Source organism: Fundulus heteroclitus, chromosome 5, assembly GCF_011125445.2.
Source record: "Fundulus heteroclitus isolate FHET01 chromosome 5, MU-UCD_Fhet_4.1, whole genome shotgun sequence".
In the NCBI taxonomy this organism is placed as follows: Eukaryota; Metazoa; Chordata; class Actinopteri; order Cyprinodontiformes; family Fundulidae; genus Fundulus; species Fundulus heteroclitus.
Window position 1 is genome coordinate 19,550,326 of NC_046365.1, and position 18,156 is coordinate 19,568,481.

The window sequence follows — 18,156 nt, forward strand, 5'->3', positions numbered from 1 at the left end:
AGGGTTTACGTCACACCATATTCATATGTTTGATAGATTTAGTCAAAATCAATTAAGATTTTGTAGCAGGATGTAAAAATAACCGTCTACTGATATACTTACCTTTCAATCAGACTGAGCTGTTTTGCCAAAGGACAGGGGATATATTCAGGCTTTAGATCTGCAGAGTTATACCCTGTCAATAAATCTATTTAAATTGACATAAAACCTCAATGAAGTTCAGGTACATCTCAGTAATTTGGAATATGAGGGTTAGGGTTGTTCCAATGTACGCAGGTATTTCACATAATGTTCATTAAGCCCACATTTCTAAATAAAGGGTTGAAAACACAAACTTGTTGTGTGTAATTACTCTGTATTTTGTGTTTCACGTAGTGAATCAAGACAAATACACTAATTTACTGAGATGCACATGTACACCAGGTTTATGGTCGTAACATGACGAAAGGTGGAAGTTCAAAAGGTCTGGGTGGAAGTTCACATAATTTACGCACCACATAAACACTCGGCAATGTTTTGACTTCTAAATCGTGAAGGTTTGCATCTTATATCGCTTTATATTAAAAAAAATAGAGATCAAGGTCTTACTGACTATATGTCATCATTTTAATGCAAATAGTCTGTCTTTGTAGAACGAGCGTTGTGTCTTATTTCATTAAGCCGCAGCCGTTCTCTCCACGATGGATGTGATGCTGGCGGGTTAGTGGCTGAGTGTCGTGCTTATTTGGATGAATGGCGTTGGTAGCTTTGGCGTTTTATGCCTCATTGCTTCGTAATGAGTCTCCCAGTGTCATTGTCAGCGAGCGCGGGGAAAAGGGAGGATCTTTAACTCTGTTTATTCCCGCTCGTAGCTGTTCTCCGTGTGAGGTGGGGTAGCTCGATCAACCCCCCCTCTCTCAGCTCACCATGCCAGCCTTTCTTCCCATGCCTCTCCCTCTCGTTACAGCCTCCCCGGAGCTGCCGGTAGTGGGGGGATGGGAGGAATGGAAGGGCGAAGGGAGGGAGGTGGTGGTATTCTGCAGGTTGCCACAGCGAGCCAGTCGATAGTGCATTGAGCCACTTGGCCACTGCACCCTTTCTCTGCCCTTCACCTGATACACAGAGGAGAGAGACAGAGGACGGCGGGTTGTTGATCTGATGTTTACAAGGCCCTTTCCTCCTCCAGCTACTGTTGCTATGCCTGCCAGGCTTTCCTCTAAGACTTGGCCTGTATGAAGCCTGAATTAATGACAGTGGCAGATTTACCAGCAGAAATCAAGAGCTCATTTTGAAACAATGGCTTCTTGATTGAAGACAAATGCAAAATGCTCCATTGTAGGAACAAGGAGAGATTTAACTCTACGAGTTAGGGTAAGAGAAATGACTACTGCTAATTTTATAAACATTTTTAAGCAAAACATTTCCATTATTATAAACCTCTAATTTTATTCAAAGTAAAAGTCGGAAACAGCAGATTTCTTTTTCAAGTTAAGGCTTAGTTTTACCGATGAACAAAAACGGCAGCAATGACCCTGACATGAACGGCCGCACTATAATGTCTTCCTTCTATATACAATATCCCACTGTTTCCATGTAACAAGTTATTATTCATTTAGCTGCTGCAGACACTGATTACAGAAAACAAGCCATTCCAGTTTAATGCGTGCTTGTTTTCAGGACGGGGTTTCGGCGTTGTGAGGCCAAAACGATGTCAGAATCATTCTCTGCCTCATAAATAGAGACCAAATCCACATCAGAAGATAGGAGGGTTGGCAGTGGATCAAGCTGCGGGACCAAGTTAGACCACTGTTAGTTGGGAGGGGAGGCTTCTAGAACGCACAAACATCTCATATAACATGCCTGTGCAAACATAATCCAAAAGAACTGTGTAGATATTCCTGTTTAGCTTGTTTTTATGGTTTGGTTAGCTCTCAGCAACAAAAGCAGTTGATGGTACTGTTTCCTTGTAGCAAAAAGGTCCTGGGTCAAATCCTTTCCTGCCACAGTCCAAAAACTTTGACTGTTCTCTCCTAATTGTCCGAAAGTGTTTGTCCTGTCTCGCTATGTTGTCCTGTGATGGACTGGCGACCTGTTCACGTAAATAATAATACCAAGAATGGAAATAATATTCACTCCTGCATCCTTTGCACTCTGCTCATTGCACCATAGCAATCCTTGTGTCAATTTGGTCACTTGTTTATGGTGTGCTCTTATGTATTTTCTATCCTGCAGACTGTGTTTGATTTTTATTACTGCACTGTTGTGTTATTGTATTGTTGTATAAATAAGCCCATCGGGAGCATTGTACAATACAAATTAAAATTCCTCATATGTGTACACATACCTGGCAAATAAAGCTCATTCTGATACAGGCCACAGCCTCGGCATAGATAAGCAGCTATAGATTTTTGACTTTAAACTCTATTTAAGACTTTAAACGCCTCTGTCAGTCTGCCCCAAAGCAGCTGTGGCTACTAACATAGCTCACCACCGTCAGGGTGGGAATGTGTGTGTGAATGGGTGAATGACTGTAGTGTAAAGCGCTTTGGAGGTCGTCAAGACTAGTTAAAGCGCTATACAAGTACAAGCCATTTACCATTTTTACCATTGTAAAAAATATACATATATATACATACATATATATATACATACATACATATATACATACATATATATACATACATACATATATACATACACATATATACATATATATACATATATATATATATATATATATATATATGTATACACACACACATATATATATATATATACATATATATACACATATATACATATATATACACATATATACATATATATACACATATATACATATATATAACTATATATAAACCACATATATACACTATATAGAACATCAATATATATACACATAATACAATACTAATATATATACAATAGAGATATACACAGATAATATACATATATAAAATATATATAAATAATGATAGAATATATACATATAGATGACATATAGATAGCTACATACATAGATATATATATATAGATATATATATACATAGATAGAGATATACATAGAGATAGACACATAGATATATACACAGATATTTATACACACATATAGATATATATATATATAGATATACATATATATACATAGATACACATAGATACATATATATATATATATACACATATATATACATACATATATACACATATATACATACATATATATATATATATATATATATATATATATATATATATATATATATATATATATATATATATATATATACATATATATACATATATATATGTATATATATATATATATATATATATATATATATATATATATATATATATATATATATATATATATATACATACAAACTTCTTAGGTTGTGTTTACTGCTCTAGTTTTGCTTGTGTTGCATACCAAACCGCATTATTCCCGCTACCTTTTCTCTAAACACACACTTGTTGCATCATTTATCATGGGTCTGCCTTTTGGCATGCATGCTGACTATAAAGCCAGAATTTTCATGCTTTCCCAAAAAAATTCATTAGATCTCAGTTTCACAGGTAACCCCTAAGATTTCCTGCATTGCAGTACACTACAAGGAAGACAATTTGGGTGTAATTGTGTTGTGAACTATTTATACCAAGGCAATGTTATGCAGTGATCCTTTCAGTTTATCTCAGATCTACTGGAGACTTGGCAGTAAGCCTCTTAACATGTGGTTTTTGCAGGACGTAAGAGGAATTGTTTTTTTAACAGCGGAGTATCTTTTTTTTAAACTGTCAGCTATATTCACTGTTACGGGAAACAGAAGTAATCATAAACCAGCAAAAATATTTGTGGAACAAACACAAATAAATCATTTTCCATTCATCATCAGTCGCTCACAGGAGCAGAGAGGAACCAGAGCATGCTGCTGTGGTGGCACAAAGCTGAATGTGTTTTCCGTGAAAACTTCTCATCTGTGTGTCGAAACGCACACGTTTCTATATCATTTCTCTTCCTGTGTGCCTGTATCACACATTTGAATATATTATTCTTTTCCATTATGAAGTGCAGTAGGTGTATGATGATGATATGGAATTGTATTTGCGGCTGAGAGAAAACTGGGGGAGACTCTCTGCTAACGTGTCCAATATCATGCAAATTACAAGCTGCGGGCCGATGTTAGGGGAACAAGGCCATTGATTGGAGTACCTTCCACTGTTGTTGCGTGACACTCAATGAAATTCCCCGGGGGGAGAAAATTGTGCTTGTAGTGATTGAATTTTAATGTTTTTGTAGGGTGATATGCAATGAGAGAACAGAAACTGAAACTCTGAACAAGAGACGAAATGAATCAATGAATGTTAATGGAAGAATGCAAATTGCTGCTGCAATGACATGGCTTCAAAGGAAAGTCATGGTACATATTTTCTTATTTTATTTATTTCTAAACGGAGGGGTTCTGAGTTCAAATCCCCATCGGAGGCTTTCTGTGTGGAGGTAGCATGTTCTCTCTGTGGATGTCTGGGTATTCTCCGGCCCTGATGAATTGGTGGGTTGCAGAGGTGTCAAAAGTATTGACATTTATCACTCAGGTAGAAGTATAGATACTAGAGTTTTAAAAAACTTCTGTAGAAGTAAAAGTATCAAGTCAAACCTTTCACTCAAGTAAAAGTGTAAAAGTACCAGCTATAAAACTACGTAAAGTATTAAAGTAAAAGTAATTAAAAATAAATGCCACTTAGGACAAAAACTTAGGCATTCCCCTCAAAAACAAAATATATTTCTAAAGGCCATTATCACTATGATCGTTCAGCATGATGTTCATATTGAAAAAAATTGCGATTGGCTGTTTCATCCTCATATACGTCCATTGAAAACAGTCCATCAATGAGCATTTCCTAATGAATAATTGAATATCTAATGGGGTGTCCTATATATTTATTTTTTTACTATGACAACAATGATATATCTTTGTGTTATTTCTACTTAGCGTTTTTAATAAGGTTTTGAAATATTTTAGCAATCCCCCCCCCCACCAATCTCAATATGTTCATAAAAATATAAAAAGTTAGCATCTTTTATCACTTTATGTTAAATATAGAGACTGAGGACTCACTGACTGAAGGTCATAATTTTAAAGCAAACCTTTTTCGTATCACAAGTGCTGTGTCTTACTTTATTAAGCCACAGCCGTTCTCTCCACAATGGCAGTGATGGTGGCTATCTTAAGCACTGTAAAATAGTTTAATATTTTAAGGCTGGGAAGGGAAACACAAATCATCTAAATAAAGACCCCCATGAACATCTCATAGAGACATATGAGAAGCCTTGAGATCAAATTATCTTTTATTTCAAAAACACCATCTCACATTGATGCCTTTAATTTTAGTTAATTTATTTAGTTGTATAGAAGAATAAGTTGTTTTCATTTTCAAAGGCTATGATGCTTAATTCTGGCAACCCAGACAAATTCAGTGTAACTAATTTTCCTAATTCATGCATTCTTATGGCTGTAAGTTTTTGGAACGTTTACTTTGTATATCATGACTTTTGATTTCCCCGGAGTACAGAAAATGAACCAACACAGTGCCCATATTTGCCAATATTCCTATTTGTCTTAACCACCCTTTAAAATAGGAAAGACAAGAAAACATGTCTTGTAGGTAAAGCAGAAGTGTCATTAATCATAAAATTCCCACAAAAAAATGGTATTCACCTAAAGTTGCCAAAATCTAGAGTTGCTGCAAATAACTGAGATTGTGAGAAACGACAGAGGATGAGGACCCAATATTATGTTGACAATCAGTGCAAAATAAAGTCCTCCAGAGATCACTGTGAGACAACAGTGGCAAACAGTGGCATCTTGGCGACGCTAAAGTCTCCATAACAACCGTTTATTTTAAGACTTTCGAACACATCTGCTGCTGGAAAACTGTGAGCAGCTTCATCTCGGTTGTTTTGGCTTTTCTAGTAAAGCCAAGTTCCAGGCTTTGAAATAAAGCTGTTTTCACATTGTTGTTGTGACAGCATGCAATGATTCTGATCCAAACCAGAAAGCCAAACACTGAAAGACTCACACAGTGATGGATTATAAATGAAATTTTCTAATGGTAAATAAAGGAGAGATCGGTTCAATATGGGCTCCTGCTCCCAGTGCCCTTTCAGCGCTGCTGCCTCCTCTGCTTCTGGTATTAATCACCGTTCTCCGCAGCCCTGCCCTTATCCCTGCATACACTGGGCTCAGGTTGACCTTCTCCTTCTTTTGCCTGTTTCCATTCAGCCCCGAAGCCTTTTGATTTCAGGGAAGATTTTCTCTGACCAGATATCTTGCAGCCTTTGAAGGAATGGAAGGAAGGTGAGAGATAAAGTCATAGACAAAATGAGATCGTCTGATGGGAAACAGGAGTGTGGACAAATGCAATTTGCTTACACAAATTGGTGTCAATCGAGTTTAGATGGAATCTAACCTGCAAAACGATGAAATAGGAATAACCAGAATGATATATATCCACGCTGTGTTAAAAAAAAATCACTTCCTTTAAGACTCCCTCCTCAGTCACATTATCCTGAGGATTCCTCCGCTGCTCTCGCTCTCACCATTTACAGGGATTCACAGATGAATGAGAGATGGAGAGGCGGGGATCACCAGAGATGAAATGCTGGCATTAGAGCTTTTTAAATACACATTAGAGTGAGAGATGGTGAGAAAAATTAGATTTGATTCAGGAGGAGATTTTAAAATTACTCTTGAATTTCATTCTGAGTCAAAGAGCTGCAGAGAGACACAAGATACGCGGAGATGGGACGAAACTGTTAACGCTAAATTAGCAGGAGTGGACCTGAGAGAAATTAGATTTGATTCAGCGGCTGAGGGAGGGAAAAAATGGGAATTATCCTTCAGTTCTCTGTCAAGTCTTCCCTACGAAGCAGTGAGATAGGAAAAGGAAGGGGAGAGGACAAGAATGAGATGGAGGGAATAAATGTAGAGTGAAAATGATTTCTCTGGAAATCATTTTGCTGATCAAACTGTAATAACTGTGCTCCTCACTATCCTCCCCAATAAATAACTACAGCACCCACCACAATTATTGGTAGCCCTGGAAAATATGTACTAAAAACCTTCAAGTAAATACATTTTCTTTAGTAGAATGTGCATAAATCTAAACAGCAGATTTTAGAAACATCCAACCTTTAATCTTCCCATGTATCCTGTAAGAACAATCTCACATTAAGAGAAAAAATTGTCCAACAAACTCATGTCTAACCAGTTCTTTAGAATACATGTAGCTGAAGCTTTTTTGCAACTCATGCTTTAAACATGTTGATCAAAGTGTCAGGAAACTTCAAACTAATAATAAATAACTTCCTCTTTCCTTGGCTCACACATATTTACCATATCACTTAAAGGCCCATTTCTCTTCAAAAACATAAAAACAAAAGATCATGGGCTTGAATTGTAAGCTGAAAGAACGGCTGTGGGACAATAAGCAATTGCCTGAACTTGCCCATATTAACTGTCAGACCAGTAATTTAAACGATTAAAAGAACTGGAACTGAGACAAGCAAGGCTGAACAAGGGTCAAAGTTCACCAGTCCAGTCTAAGTCTGACATACTCAGACTGGAAAGAATGACTGATTAGGGGAAAATGTGTCAGCAAGGACACGTCTGCATTACAGCATGATCTTCTCCACCAATGTGATGAACAGAACACTGATATCATACTGGGAACGCCCCTGAACGGGTGGACAAATGCTTCCTATTCAATGTCTCTGTGTGAGAACAAACGGGGTTCTCAGGTACCGGTTGCGTTGTGTTGTTATGAGAACCCAGTACTGAAACTGTAAACATTCTCTGCCTTTTAGATTACATATGGTAATATATAGTTACGGTTTTAAAGAGTCTTTTTTATTACTACAGCAGTCTACAATAGAAACACCACAATATCAGATAAAAGAACCTGGTGAGACCGAGATCAGGTCTTTTGTTTAACAGAATCACTTCCAAACAACTGGCTGGCTGTATATCAGCCAGTTGTTTGGTAGTGATTTGAGGATCGAAATTTTTTTTCTGGATCTGTTTGTCTTCAATGAAACTTTAAAATTGAGATTTTCAGCAACAAAACCTCCATGTGGGTTTGATCTAACCCAAAGGTTGAATATGTGGAAAATCCTCTTATGTTAAGTAAGGCGGAGAATGAGTGAGGCTGTGGTCCTGTTTCTTTCCAAAGGTCCTGGGAACCTTATAAGGTGAGGCATCACAAACTATTTGAATTACCAGGATATTTTCAATGAGGAACGTTCTACCAAATCAACACAGAAATCTCTCAGTTTCTTAATAAGGGGTTTCCTCGTGAAAACAATGTAATCAGATTTAAGACTAGATTCTTCTTTTTCAATTTTTGGTTATATATTATCCCAATAAAATAAAACAAAAATATACTTTAAGGATTTTTGCTCATTTTGGAGAGCAACACCATGGGCTCTCTCCAGCTGCTGTTCTCTCTCTCTGCTGCTAAACAGAGTCACTCAGAGCTTCAAAAACACTGTTAAAACCAACAGCCTCCCGTCGAGCTCTCCATTCCCCCAACCTAATGTGTTAATCATGTTAAACAACACAGCGTTTGCCTACAGCACATTCCTCATAAGACCAGAACAGGTGGTCATAACGGGGTCAGGCTCATTAAGAAAACCTCTGGTTAAGTGCAGGTTCGCTGCTGTTGTGAAAGAGAAAAACAAGCACAATAAAAAAGACTTAAGATTAATGCTCTGCCTGCACAAAAGCTGAGTGGCAGAGTGAGAAATTATTAAAGGGGCCAGAGAGGGAGGGAGGTCTGCACATTCATAACTCGGAGGCCTTGTAGAAAGCCGCACAGACCCAGAAAACAGAGAGACGAGGGGATGATCTGGCAGAGAGACAGGACTAGATACACATACTGGCTCATGGGAGCGCGCACAGGAGTCAGCCTTCAGAGGCAGTCATAAATATGGTCTGATACACTCTGACACACACACACACACACACACACACGATCGCAGACAGGGTGAAGGAGGAACAGTGGCATGAGACCAGCAAGTCTTGGCTGCGCCTGGTCCACGTGTCTGAGGTGTCCATTGGTTTCCGGCCTTCTCAGCCTGCTGATTTATGACTCTGATCACTTTACTCAGGCGTGTATTTGGTAGTTTAAGGGGATGGTTGGCGGGAAGAAGAGGATAAAGTCAACACAGAGTGTGAACATCCTGTCCGTGGCCTATACTACACTGTACTACACTAATATCATTGGTTATTTAGGATTTTTTGATAGCTGTTAGGGTTGTCATAAAAAAAAGAATGAACTCTCATTTTACATGGCTACATTGCTGGACTTTCTTAAGGAAATGCTTCAGTTTTAATCTGAAATGATAGCATTCAGAGTTCAGTTTTAATTTCACATTTTAATCCCCCATACTCGAATGCTGTTTGTCCCTGTGAGAGTTTAGGTAAATCTACCTTTCATCTCCCAGTGGATGCTGCATCAGAACCAATACCTCTATGGCCATGTTTACACAACAATGTTTTCCGGTGAAAACGGAACAGTTTGGTTGCGTTTGTACCTTTTATTTACACAATAACACCAAATGTTTTTTCTTACAATAGCACAGTTTAAAAAACAGGTTCCAGATTATAATGGTCCGAAAATGTCCTGGTTTCTCTAGCCCAGTAAACAAGAAAAGATGGAGCGTTTCTTGCTTGGTAGAAATTAATGAATGGACACAACACTATGGCTGCTTACAGTTTTAAAAACCACAGAAGCAGAAAAAAAGGTGGATAGCAGAGTACTGTTTTGGCTGCTGACTTCTGAATATAACCATGGCTGGGCACAGATGTAATTCAAAGTTACCTTAAAGCAGCACTTTAAAGGGATCCACGACGAGTTGAACATGTTGGCCTAAATATGTTGTAGTTTTCCAATTAACTTAAAAATTGCTGTTTGTGATATCTAAAAACTCATATTTACTTTAAAATTTGTATTTTCAAATTGCTGTAATTTCAAAACAAACTGAAAACGTGAGGGGAGCCTTCATCACTTCCCTCACGAATAAAAAGGAAAAGCGGCTGGAAGATGACAACTTACGAAGGACCCACATTTGTGCTCTTAACACTAACAAATGACTGAAAGTCATTTGTACTAACACAATTGATAAAGGTGCTAACGGGTCGGTGTTAACAACGCAAGCTAAAACTAACTGCAGCAACAACGATTTTTATCCATAAAGCACCTAAACCCCACCGCCTTGAGAGCGAAAAGACGCTGGGAGAATCATCAGAGACAGGCAACACTGGACGGCCTTTTAAATAACAAAGGTACCGCCACTGCCGCTGGTAACAAATGTGAAATCACGGACCCGACAATGGACCGAAGACCAGACCCTAAACAGGTGTTAACGGACCAAAGACTGGACCGATCAGACCCTAAGCAAGTGTTACTGGACCTGACACCGGACACAGAGCACTACGTTCCAGCTCACACAGTCCTACTAGTGGTACTTGTCATTAATTGCTCTGTGTGGGCTGCCCTTCTCAAAAACTCACCTATGTAACTTGAGAAAGTTGGATTCATCATTGAATGTGATGACCTAGAGTGCCACTCTGGGTCACATGACCCATTCTAGGTTACGTAACAACAAAACAAAACAGATATGACACTGTCAGACATATTCCTGATTTAGGATTTAATCTAGAGGGGTAAATGTGGCTGTGTCTTTACAAGTAACTCCATGACTTTGCTGGTCCAAAGTGATCTGTTATCAGATTCCAAAACATAGAGGGAGACTGTTTAATTTTGCGGGAGCAGAGTGTTGCCATTGGCCTTCAGGGGAGCAAAACCTGGAAGTTACAGGTCTAGTGGCAATAGTGGCTGTAAGTTACACAGTGCTCCTATAAGGAACAGTTAAACCTCAACGTTTGTACATAGGAATCTTGAAGGTTTATTAGTTGTGGCGGCCTTTAGGCAGTAGTATGTGCACTGTTTTTAAGTATCACGCAACGACCTTGAGACATATGCATTTTGCTGACTTCATCCACACACACACGTCACACATGACATTCCTCATGCTGAAAACAAAGCCTGTACGGAATGGGCTGTGAGTGATCCATTCACTGCAGTATTTGTTCAGAGCTCAGTCTAAAGGCTGCGACATACTCCAAGAAAACAGGGACAATTTATCTCGCTAACGCAGCGAATGACGTCGTTTTGTTCTCACTGCTCGTCTTGGAGGGTCTCCCTGCTATTTCTCAACAACATCTGGGCAGAACTTTTTTCTCAAGAGTGTCCGTCTACTGTGCCCCAATTGAACAGGATCTCGATGGGCGTGTTTAAGTTGGAGACGAAAATGTCTCGCACATCTGTGGAACTGCAGTCTCACAGTCCGGCAGTTTGACTCTGGTGGTTTAAGCGGTCGAACATGCCAATTCTGCTCACTTGCAGTGTTCACTCTATAAATTATCCTAGTGGGGCAGTCCAACCCCCATAGCATCATACGTCCCCTGTCACGAATCGGAGACAGGAGGACCCAGTATTCAACCAGACAAGCAGAGGTTAGGTGAAAGAACATTTATTTACAAAAATGCAAAAACAAAAATGGGTATCAGGCCAAAAAGGGGAAGAATGTGTCCAATAACCAAAAATAACAAAAAGCAGTCACAGATGAAACTATCTACAAAACAGAGGACAGGCTAACTCAAAAATCCAAAGATAGGTCTGATCAGGAAACAGGCGGGCAGAATAAACTCAAGCAGTGGTCAGTTAAACAGGCAAACAAACGTGGAACATGGAATGCTGGACAAGACTCACCGATAGGGATTGGAAAGACAAACAATGATGTGGCAAATTGCAGGGGGCAGAGGCAGGTATAAGTAAGGGAGTGATCAGGTGAATGGAGTGAAACTAATTACTGACATGGGTGGAGCTAATCGGAACAGGGAAGTGCTTGGGAGTAAACTGAAGCCGATTGGATGGTGACTGGTGAAGGGGAGTGACAGGAAGACAAAAGAATGCTGGCAGGTGAACTGAATTTAACCAAACCCAAATCATGACATCCCCAGTGTTTGCAGTCTTTACAAATTATGGCATAGCACACCGTGAGCATTTATGTCTCTGCCAGATCTCAGCATGCTCCCAATAGTAATGGTCTGAAGACACATGCTTCTTTGTGCTCGGCTTCTGCCCCCTCCCCCACCTGCCTGCTCTTCAGTGACGTAGGACTGACTTCTGCAGATGAGCGTCTTATGCACTATGCATAGACAGAGCCAATTCAAACTATTTTCCTATTCTTCCTACCCTGACTAGGAGGAAAAAACTCTTTGTTCTCATGGAGTATGTAGCAAGCTTAAGCCTTGCCTTCTTAGACCTTTTTCACAGCTTGGTGGGCATCTGTAGTTCCTGCGCTGTTAGCATCAGCAGAATAGCAGAAGACCAAGCCCCCATACCCCCCATGGTAACCTTAAAGGGACGGAGTGTAACTAATTTGGATTCTAATTAGCAAAAATCAAGTATTGCTTTTATAAATACGTATTTTGGCAAAGTCCAATACCATCACATCAAAAATGAAAGTGTTTTTAAAACTTTAGTTGTTTATAAATAGGTGACAGTGCACCATCTGGGAGGCTCCATGTTGCGTTGCCATTTGTGATTTCAGTACCCGAAAGGGCAAAGTCTTGTCAGCTACATGCATTTTCCCCATTTGTTTTCTATATGAAGACTGGAGGAAGAGTATAAACAAGCAAAGATGACCGTAGATCATTCTACTTGCCATTTTCTGTTGAATTAGAGGACCATCCATACTTTTTGCCCAGCGAAAGTGAGAAAGAAAGAAAAAGGTCAAACAAAGAAAAGCAAGATGTTCCATACCGAATATTAAAGGAGAGGATAAACGAGAGACACTCCACAGAGTTATTAAGTAATTAAGCGCAGTATTATTACCTGGTATAGATTATTCATAAGGGAGCTGGGATTTAAAACGGATGTGGAGGTTGCAGACTTTCCTGCTGGACAGGAAAGTAGATTTATAAGTATTAAATATTTGGCTATCACTATCACCTAAATTGGTGGATTTAACTAAACTTAACCACATCTCTCTTTTAAAAAAGATAGAAGAGAACCTTGACAGATGGAAATCGTTACCAATTTCACCTATGGGAAGGGTTGCTTCAACTAAAATGATGGTTTTACCTAGAATTAATTACTTATTCTTAATGATCCCCAATAAACCATCATTTGACCGCTTTAAATCTCTGGACTCCTCCATCTCTAAATTTCTTTGGAAAGCCCCCCCCATTATATTAAATATGCTACAGAGGATTACAGATAAAGGAGGACTAGATCTGCCTATCTTACATCACTACTTCTTAGCAAATAGGCTACAATACATCTCAAAATGGAACAAACATAATCCCTTAGATGAGCCCTGGCTAGACACAGAACAGAAAATATGTGATGATATCAAGATTTCTGATTTGCCATTTATTAACTCAAATATACAACAGCATGCATGCTTTAAAAATATCAACATCGGCTCTTCTCTGACAGCATGGTGGGAGTTTCTTAAAATGACGAAGTCATCACTTATCCCATGCAGCCATATACCAATCTAGAATAATCCTGACATCCTACAAAAAAATAATATGACAAACTTTCCATACTGGAAGTGTAAAGGTATTGAATACCTGGAACATATATTTGAAGGAACTGAGTTTATCAAATTTGATAGATTAAATATACAATTTGGTATGAAAAAATTAATTCTTGGACTATCAACAAATTAAATTTACAATAAAAAATAAATTATGCTCATTAAAGGTGGTTTATAAATTCTAATAAATGTATTAGAGTTCCTTGATCTAAACCCCCCAAATCTATTACCTGAATTATACAGGACACTGTCTAAACTAGATGATTCAATATCTCTTCCTAAACATGGGAGGCGGATTTATCAGTCACCTTTGAACAAGACTCTCGGTCTCAGATATGTTTAAGAACTTTAGGTGCTTCACATGCTCTTCCCATGTCTCACTGAAAACAACAACATCATCAAGGTATGCACAGGTGAATAATGACAAAGTACCTGATCCATTAGTTTATGGAATGTTGCTGGGGCCCTACGCAGACCAAATGGTAAGACTCTGAACTCAAACAACCCCCAGGGGGTAGGAAAGTCTGTCAGCTCTTGAGAATGTTTGGTGAGGGGTACTTGCCAGAAGCCCATTGAGAGATCAATAGTTGTTATATATCTTGCTTTCCCGAGGTGCTCAATTAGATAATCGATACGTGGCATTGGATAACAGTCAAACTTGGATACAGAATTAAGGTACCTGAAGTCAATGCAAAATTGTATTGTGCCATCCTTTTCAGAAAGTGAGCGCCAGCCACTTGGTTTGATGAGCCCCAAAGTCAGCATATGATCCACCTCCTCTTTTAGTTCCACCAAAAAGCATTCTGGTATCCTGTAACTCATTCTTATCATAATCGCATCAGATTTTAGAACAATGGCTTATACTTGAATAGTGCTTTAACTAGTCTTGACGACCTCCAAAGCGCTTCACAATATTGTGCTCCACTAAACTGGTGTGACCAGGAAGCTCTTTAAAAATGTTTTACTCAATCAGGGGCGTAACCTGCGCCTGTTGCTTACTAGGAACTCTTCAATGAGGCCAAACTGATCATCAGAAGAATTACTGAAACTGGGGACTGGTTTATTTTTCAGCATATAAATCAGCTTAACCAGGACTGCCCATCCTGTAAATCATCATTCTGTTTCTCTCTGTTCAACAGCTTAATATCATTTACCCAGGTGAGAAGTGCCTTAACACCCAAGTTTGTCATCTTGGCTGACCCTTTATATCAAAGAGATTTTAGCTAAAATGCAAACAATTATTTTCAATTCTGCTCCTTTGTTTTGACTTATTTACCAGGAGTTTCTAAATGTAGTAATATTCCAGCCAGCATACATGGATGGGCCCCACATGGAGTACATAGGGGCAAAAAATAGGGGCCCCAAAAGGTTTTGTCCAGAGTTTCCATGGTGGCCCTACAGGGGTTTGCTCATATATAATTTACCAGGCCCTGAATGGGTTTTCAGTGGGACCCAGATGGTTGACTTACAGGAGGCCCATGTATAACCCATGTGTGTGTTTTCAGGAATATTTACCTGAGCCTTAATGGGGTCTGAACTGGACTAGAATTAGGGATGGTTACTGAATTCAGAACTTTTATAGGCACCGGCCGAATCCCATCGGTACTATCGGGTACCGATTCACATACAATCAAACAGTACCATGTTTTGGTACCTAAACGCATCACAGTGATACTAAGGGAGTGGAAGAGTGGGCCCATATGTTAGCCCACATGAGTTTGACGGGCCCTGAATGGGTTTTCAGTGGGAGCCAGATGGTAATGCCTTATTCCTGAATGAACAATGGGATCTTTCTCAAATAAGATGTATTACGAAGTGAATTTATAGATATGGAATCTTAATCGACGAACCAAAGCCCTAAATGCTTTAAAATAAAACCTGGAAAAAATTAAATGAAAAATGTCTTTTATTCAAGGCTCTTTATTTGGTAATGGCTATTGTGAAATAATGGCAGTAATCTCTCTTTACCTCTGGTAAGCAATTTTTTCATTATGTGAACAGAACTTCTTCAACAGTAAACTGAAATAGAAAACAGGTCCACAACAAACTACAAAAATGGCTCTTTTAAGCCAAGAAATTTTGTGGTTTGCACAGCGTTATTTAACATCTACACACACACACACACACACACACACACACACACACACACACACACATATACATATATATATATATATATATATATATATACACACATTATATACCTACCAAAAAAATGTAGCAGCTGGATTTGAAAAAAAAAAACTAAGATCAAAGGGCAAAATATAAATGCACTCTATAGAGTGAAAAGTGCCAATCAGGAGCTAAAACAGTGACTGGCTGATAGCTTAACTGAGGGAATAACAATAAACTAACCTGGATATGTTCAAGCATAGGGCAACCAATTATAAATCCCAAGTGACATTACTAAACATATCTAAGCAAAAAGTAAGTACATGTGTACACAAATACTATAATATATCACAGAGAACCTTTTCCAGATCAATGAACATTTTGGAGATCGCAGCACATTTCACATTTAGAAGTATGACCTAAAAGCCACATGTGTGCTTAAACTTAAAAGCTACCATAGACCACTGAAAGTGCTGTCCATCTTCAAAGAACTGCCCACCTGGATTTAAATTGGCAGCCTCCCTTCTTGCTCTGGCTTGCTGGTGAACCACTTAGAGAGGGCCTTTTCTGCATCTTTCTGCGTGGTTCCCTGGATGCATCCATTTCTTTTAAGTGCCCCTAAATAACAAGTATAGGTATACATTTTATTAGTGTTTTATATTTGTACAATCTGAGATCAAAGAGATTTGCATCTATCCCTTCATAGGGCAAAAACGCCTGCAGAGATCTGCCATAATCAAAAGCACTCTTGACTCATTTATTAATTGTACAGATTATAGTTTATTGTTATAGTAAATAGAAAATGTATATTTAAATCTGGCTATGAATCAACAACTGGTATAGCAAAGGTTCAATTGTGGTTTTACACAGAGGTTTTGTTAAACAAAAGGTTTGATAGACAGGGGCTGTTTGAAATACAAACAGTAATACCTTCAAATTGTGTCATCCATCAAAACCTTTTAATTTAATGACATACAACAGTGAAACAATACCATGTGAATAGATAAAAAAAACCTCTGATTAGGCAGAAGATAGGCTGCGGTTCTCCAAACTCCAGTCGGATCGTCCTCAGAGGGAGATGAGAATGTTCTCCCCAATACTGCTAGGGCAGTGGGCGAAAGAGGGTGATAAACCTGCGCAGCAAGAGTCTTTATACAGTGAGCCCCCCTGCTGTGAGAGGCAGTCCCTTGGGGCCTGTAAAAGTCTAACATTTCAGAAGTTTTAAACTTTAGTCTGATCTTATTCCTCATGGCTTGATCGCACAACATAATGTTGCCCTTTTCCATCCCATTCCCAGTTAGCCCACATAAAAATTAACTAAGGCCAATATAGCCGTGCCAAGGTTTAACCCATGTATGGTCAGCCCATGCTTATGCTACTTGGGGTAAATACAGTCAGCCCACATGGGCTTCCCATACATGGCCCATTACTAAAACCACATGGGTCCCATACAATGTTGCCCATTTCCATACCAATCCTAAATTAGCCCACGTTAATGCTCAATAGGGCCCATACAAGGGTATGGGTTAGGGGTTAGGGTTAGCAAATTTGTTCATGTAACGTGCATAAAGTGTAATGGCATTTTGGCTGTACAACTATGAGTTAATGCAGGCACACACAACTCTAGATTCTAAGGAGCAGTAAGGGTGGAATAATCTTATCATTAAATTTAACTAAAGCCTGGATTAATTCAACAAGTATTTGACATAAAACTTTATAACATTCCTTTTAACCTTTGATTTACCCTTCAGTAGCTTAGTCATTTGGATCCCTTTAAATGTTTTTCATTCTTGTTTCGTAAGGGGAAGAAGCACAGAAAAAGGAAAAAATAATCAAGTGCTGTAAAAATCTTTGTAAAAAAAAAAAGTATTACAACTATCCGGGTAGTTGCACAGATAAGAGGATAAAGATATTGGATTGATGGATTTATGTAACACTATTTTTTTTTTTAAATCTTTCTTGTTGTTAGTTTAAATTTTCCTTCAGGTGCTCTCCCCTCTTTATTCTGTAAAGGACCTCAAATTATAATATGTACGAATGGTGCTGCTCAAACAAATTTGCCTCGCCTTTTGCCCAGTGACTGACTACTGGGAAAGGCTCTCGTGACACAGGCATGGAAAAGGTGAGTAGCTTCTGAAATACTCCTAGCGTGAAATGAAGCCAGATGAGGAGTGGGGAAAAAACACTTTGTGCTCTTAACTCAATTTGATCCATTTAATGGCGAAAACGGATTGTTTCTTTCCTGTCTCCTGAAAGTTTTATTTAAACTAAGAATTATGACAAAAGTGCAAAAGTGAAGGTGTTGCACTGCAGAAAAATGTGGGCGTGAGGGTAAAAGAGGTCGTCTCGCTTGGTTACTTGTGTAGTGAATCCACTGTCTGTCTTGTTGGCAC

General features: G+C 38.7%; 1 long non-coding RNA gene across 1 annotated transcript; it reads right to left on the reverse strand.

Annotated features, from left to right (window-relative positions):
* Window positions 1–538: 538 nt before the first annotated feature.
* Window positions 539–17,333, reverse strand: LOC118563162. The gene is made up of 3 exons (XR_004931060.1): window positions 16,778–17,333; window positions 16,263–16,381; window positions 539–1,091 (listed from the first exon to the last, which is right to left on the reverse strand). It is a non-coding gene; the product is annotated as an uncharacterized LOC118563162 (long non-coding RNA).
* Between the last annotated feature and the right edge of the window lie 823 nt (window positions 17,334–18,156).